This window comes from Procambarus clarkii, chromosome 28 (genome assembly GCF_040958095.1).
Source record: "Procambarus clarkii isolate CNS0578487 chromosome 28, FALCON_Pclarkii_2.0, whole genome shotgun sequence".
NCBI classification, from domain to species: Eukaryota; Metazoa; Arthropoda; class Malacostraca; order Decapoda; family Cambaridae; genus Procambarus; species Procambarus clarkii.
Window position 1 is genome coordinate 8,174,677 of NC_091177.1, and position 6,000 is coordinate 8,180,676.

A 6,000-nucleotide genomic window follows, 5' to 3' on the forward strand; every position below is an offset into this window, starting at 1 on the left:
GCTCTGCCTCTTGTTGCGTCTGGCTCTGCCTCTTGTTGCGTCTGGCTCTGCCTCTTGTTGCGTCTGTCTCTGCCTCTTGTTGCGTCTGGCTCTGCCTCTTGTTGCGTCTGGCTCTGCCTCTTGTTGCGTCTGGCTCTGCCTCTTGTTGCGTCTGGCTCTGCCTCTTGTTGCGTCTGGCTCTGCCTCTTGTTGCGTCTGGCTCTGCCTCTTGTTGCGTCTGGCTCTGCCTCTTGTTGCGTCTGGCTCTGCCTCTTGTTGCGTCTGGCTCTGCCTCTTGTTGCGTCTGTCTCTGCCTCTTGTTGCGTCTGGCTCTGCGTCTTGTTGCGTCTGGCTCTGCGTCTTGTTGCGTCTGCTTCTCCTACTTCATTCGCTTGTTCTTTCTGATTTTCGTATTGTCTATTCTTTCTTGTTCTTGTTATTTTTCTTATTCAGAGTCTGTCTTTCAGTGTCTTTGTTTCCGTTTCTGTTTTGTCCTGTCCATTGATATTTTTCTGTATCTGTTTTTGTTTCCATTTTCAGCCCCCACTTCGGTTTGTCCTTGTCACTGTTGCTGCGACTTGCTCTTGTCACTATTACTGCGACTTGGTCTTGTCACTGTTGCTTCGGTTTGTCCTTGTCACTGTTGCTTCGGTTTGTCCTTGTCACTGTTGCTTCGGTTTTCTATATTTCACTGGTTCTGTCTACGACCATATTGGATGGATTAATTTACCCATACGTGTGAAGCTCTACGCCCATGTCACTAGGTGTTTGTTTGTACACAGGTGAGTACAGGAACAGACGACTGGTGGCGCCTGTTAGCAGGCTGAAAGCTGCCGCTTTCCGTAGCTCATGGTAGAACTTATCCCACTAGTTTTCCTTGGAACACGACTCGCCAACCGGTTTACAGCCAGGTACACAATTACTGCTGGGTGAACAGGGGGCGAACAGTTAACGATTGATGACAAGATAATCCTCCGAGGTGAGCGTATTACAATCTATCATGCAGGGACTAGTTGTCTGCTCCCTGTGCCCCGACTTTAGTTGTCTGCTCCCTGTGCCCCGACTTTAGTTGTCTGCTCCCTGTGCCCCGACTTTAGTTGTCTCCTCCCTGTCCCCGACTCTAGTTGTCTGCTCCCTGTGCCCCGACTTTAGTTGTCTGCTCCCTGCCCCCGACTCTAGTTGTCTGCTCCCTGTCCCCGACTCTAGTTGTCTGCTCCCTGTCCTCGACTTTAGTTGTCTGCTCCCTGTGCCCCGACTTTAGTTGTCTGCTCCCTGTCCCCGACTCTAGTTGTCTGCTCCCTGTCCTCGACTTTAGTTGTCTGCTCCCTGTGCCCCGACTTTAGTTGTCTGCTCCCTGTGCCCCGACTTTAGTTGTCTGCTCCCTGTCCCCGACTCTAGTTGTCTGCTCCCTGCCCCCGACTCTAGTTGTCTGCTCCCTGTCCCCGACTCTAGTTGTCTGCTCCCTGTGCCCCGACTTTAGTTGTCTGCTCCCTGCCCCCGACTCTAGTTGTCTGCTCCCTGCCCCCGACTCTAGTTGTCTGCTCCCTGTCCCCGACTCTAGTTGTCTGCTCCCTGTCCCCGACTTTAGTTGTCTGCTCCCTGTCCCCGACTCTAGTTGTCTGCTCCCTGTCCTCGACTTTAGTTGTCTGCTCCCTGTGCCCCGACTTTAGTTGTCTGCTCCCTGTGCCCCGACTTTAGTTGTCTGCTCCCTGTGCCCCGACTTTAGTTGTCTGCTCCCTGTGCCCCGACTTTAGTTGTCTGCTCCCTGCCCCCGACTCTAGTTGTCTGCTCCCTGTCCCCGACTCTAGTTGTCTGCTCCCTGTCCTCGACTTTAGTTGTCTGCTCCCTGTGCCCCGACTTTAGTTGTCTGCTCCCTGTCCCCCCCGACTTTAGTTGTCTGCTCCCTGCCCCCGACTCTAGTTGTCTGCTCCCTGTCCCCGACTCTAGTTGTCTGCTCCCTGTCCTCGACTTTAGTTGTCTGCTCCATGCCCCCCCGACTTTAGTTGTCTGCTCCCTGCCCCCCGACTTTAGTTGTCTGCTCCCTGCCCCCCGACTTTAGTTGTCTGCTCCCTGCCCCCCGACTTTAGTTGTCTGCTCCCTGCCCCCCGACTTTAGTTGTCTGCTCCCTGCCCCCCGACTTTAGTTGTCTGCTCCCTGCCCCCCGACTTTAGTTGTCTGCTCCCTGCCCCCCCCCGACTTTAGTTGTCTGCTCCCTGCCCCCCCCCGACTTTAGTTGTCTGCTCCCTGCCCCCCCCGACTTTAGTTGCCTGTTCCCTGCCCCCGACACTATGTCTGCCTCTCTCTCAGGTGATAAATGACCAGTGTTCCTAACTAAGTTTCCGCACATAAATATATAATAAATGACTAACGATAACAACTGCCACCCATTAGAGCCATTTGCTATATACACAACTATTTGTAATCTGTATTTACCTGAAGGAGCTCCGAGATTCCTCGCTGCAGGCGCATCCAGCCAGTCGAACAGACTGAGAAAGTATATACAAATATATATTAGAATAAACTAAAAATATTAATAATGAATATAAAAATATAAATATCAGGCCGATATCCAGTCATTTATCAGTTACGCAAATTCAGATTATCTATCACATTTAACCCTAATCCAAAGGCTATAATATTGCGCAAGAGCAATAATGGTAACTAGTAGATACAACCCGTCCTCGACTCAAGTCCATTACATCCAGCGGTCAACCCCACAGACGCATTCATAAATTTTAACATGCTGTTCATTCAAAACGGGAATTTTCTCAAGTATAAATTAATATTATAATATATTAGCATATTGTGCATATATAGGCATAGGATAGGTTAGGTCAGGTGTTTAGGTTCTGTTGGCGATTATTTGTATTTGTAGTACGTGGGTGAAGCATTTATAGCGTTGTGATTCGAACAAAATTCGTCAGTGAAACACTTGTTCCGGATATGTTCGAACGTCAGCAGTTGTGAGTCGTGTGTAAACCGCTTTTCATTCATAAACAGGGGGTTTGGCGGGTGGATGGAATCACTTTTGGATCTTTGGAGGACGGGCGGAGTAGATGACGGCCGACAGCCTCTCTGTTAACAATGAAGACTTGACACATTCATAACAAGTTGTTGCTGTTGTTAAGGATTGGCTCCAAGGAACAAAAAGTTCCAAGTAGCACGGGCTATGGTGAGCCCGTAGTACATAACAAGGCTGGCATAGTGGCAACTGTCGCAACTTTGAATTACCTCCAAGCAACGTAAGGGCTAATCAAGAGAGGCAATATAAGACAAACTATCAGAAATGAAGGTTCAGCTGGTTACTAACGATCGTTTGCATATCAGCTAATAATTACTGCATATGAAGAGTGAAGAACTTTTTGGAGGCAATTATTAGGGAAAAAGCGCCAAGCCATTACGACTATATAGCACTTGGAAGGGATCAGGATAAGGATTTGGGATGGGACGGGGGAAGGAATGGTGCCCACCCACTTGGACGGTCGGGGATTGAACGCTGACAGACCAACCCACGGGAAGGTTATGGCAGTTCAAGAAACCGTACGAGGCGAGGGCAAAAACTGGCCGGTAACCTTACCTTGAGGTGCTTCCGGGGCTTAGTGTCCCCGCGGCCCGGTCGTCGACCAGGCCTCCTGGTTGCTGGACTGATCAACCAGGCTGTTAGACGCGGCCGGTAAGAGAGAGGAAGAGGGGCTTCAGGTGCACATTATGAGGAGGGAAGGTCAAGCCTGGCGACGCGTACCCCAAGACCAGCCACGACTCGGTAGTATAATCATCAACAGAGGATTATGTTATCAACATAATCCATTATCAACAGTCATTATGTACAGCAAAATCTTTGACGCTATGCAACGTTTACTAGAGCTGGTGGCTCTATAAACCCCAGCCTCAACTACATGGACTGGACGTTAGAGCGACGGTCTCGCTACATGCAGGTCAGCGTTCAATCCCCGACCGTCCAAGTGGTTGGGCACCATTCCTTCCCCCACATCCCATCCCAAATCCTTATCCTGATCCCTTCCCAGTGCTATATAATAGTAACGGCTTGGCGCTTTCCCTTGATAATTCCTTCCCTCTACAAACCCCAGTACGATGACTGAGCCACACAGCTCTCCCAGAGTGAATTACCCTGTTAACAATTCCCGATTGTTTGCCTACAACGTTATAAAGTAGTAAAACTAGCCGCGGATGGTAGTTAAGGTGTAAGAGCGGACTGTACAAGCGCCGACAGCCTTGAACGATGCACCCGTCAACTGACCTACCCTTAGGCAGCCTCAGTTTAAAACTTACGTTGAACGTCATATTTAAAGACCAATCTGTAAAAAAAAACCCAATTAAGGTCAAGATTCATCAAGAATTTACACAAGCACTTACCAAACCTGTACATCTTTCCTCGGTCACGGCGGCTTTGTTTACATTTAATAAACAGGTTATGACTGCGAACCACTGCCAGGTTGTTTATAATAACAACAACAATGAAGAGCGAAGCTTGTGAAATGTTTAATAAATGTAAACATGTTTGTTGTAAGATGCACAGGTTTCGAAAGTGGCTGTGTAGATGCCAGAAGAACCCCCCCCCCCCTTGGCTGTGGTGTGTACGTCTCCCTCCGTCCCCCTCCCATCCCCCCCCCAAAAAAACACACAAGAGGCTGCCAAGTTCACAAGGGCTGTCAAGCTCACATGGGTTGCCAAGCACACAGGGGCTGTGAAGCTCACAGGGGTTGTCAAGCTCACAGGGGCTGTCAAGCTCACAGAGGCTGTCAAGCTCACAGAGGCTGCCAAGCTCACAGAGGCTGCCAAGCTCACAGGGACTGCCAACTTCTCTCGTTGTACAGAGAAAGAACATTATTAAGAATTATTTATTAAATAATCAGTAATTTAATTTTTGAAATACCACAAACCAATTAGATATGTTGCTCCAGATGACAGGACAACATATCAAGAGTCTCGACGAGAGAGAGATGGTACACACACACACACACACACACGGCATAAACTTATATATTGGTGAAGCATTTGCCTGCTTGCGAAGAGGGGCTCCCGTCACAGACGTGCTTCAGGGGTATAACACTGCAAGACCCCCAAACTACAGAACACATCTTCCGGATTACTCACCCCTGACTTGAGAGTCATGGTACACAGGTGGAACACAGCCTTGATAAACCTCAAATACACTCGATATACGTTTGATATTCACCGAACACACGCACATAGGAAAAATTTGTTGCCTGACTCGAATATCGCTCACTATGGAAACTTGAAATATTTTGCTACCCAAAAAACTAATTTACTTAATAATTTATGTAAATGAATATATTTCTAAATTACAATTTTATGAAAAACTAAATATTCATAAAGGCAAATACAAAACAAAGAATATTATAAATAAAAGTTTACAGAAATAATAACACAAATATGTATACAAAAACACTTCAAAATCAATGATCCATGTAACACGTTTTCTAATTTTTTTCTTTTCTATCGGTAACTGTTATATTAGGCCCAAATGGGAATGCCTGAACTGTACTTAATTCCCGTTGTTGGGGACAGAATGCTTGTGTGTGTGTGTATATATATATATATATATTATATATATATTCACATTTGGTGAAAGTAAACGTTCCCACCCATTTCTGTCCCGTCCGATAACCCCCGACTGTGATTCGAGAACGAAGCCCACTGTACTACGAGACAAGGATATTTTTCATGCAATACCTCAGGAAGAAAACACTCCCAGGTGTCTCACCTCGAACTGGCTAAACATTTGATTTTTCGTGACTGGTGGTGTGACTGGTGGTAGTGTGACTGGTGCTGGTGGTGTGACTGGTGGTGGTGGCGTGACTGGTGGTGGCGTGACTGGTGGTGGCGTGACTGGTGGTGGCATGACTGGTGGTGAGAGAGGTGTCTGTACACAGGAGCTTCATCACGGAAGCTGTGTAGCCCCTCCCAGCCTGGTCTGGTGCAAGAGAAATTACCCAGACCTAATATTTATGTCACGAGAGTGTGAGTCAGCCCCGGCGG

General features: G+C 47.8%; 1 protein-coding gene across 2 annotated transcripts in view; it reads right to left on the reverse strand.

The window, feature by feature from the left end:
- Trpm (transient receptor potential cation channel, subfamily M) overlaps positions 1-5,178 on the reverse strand; it is a 397,144-nt gene extending 391,966 nt beyond the window's left edge. For both annotated transcript variants that reach the window (XM_069332868.1, XM_069332863.1), the window contains exons 1-2: positions 5,095-5,178; positions 2,413-2,465 (exon numbers count right to left, since the gene is read on the reverse strand). The gene's annotated coding sequence lies outside the window, so the exon portion shown is untranslated. The remainder of the gene's footprint in view (positions 1-2,412; positions 2,466-5,094) is intronic.
- Between the last annotated feature and the right edge of the window lie 822 nt (positions 5,179-6,000).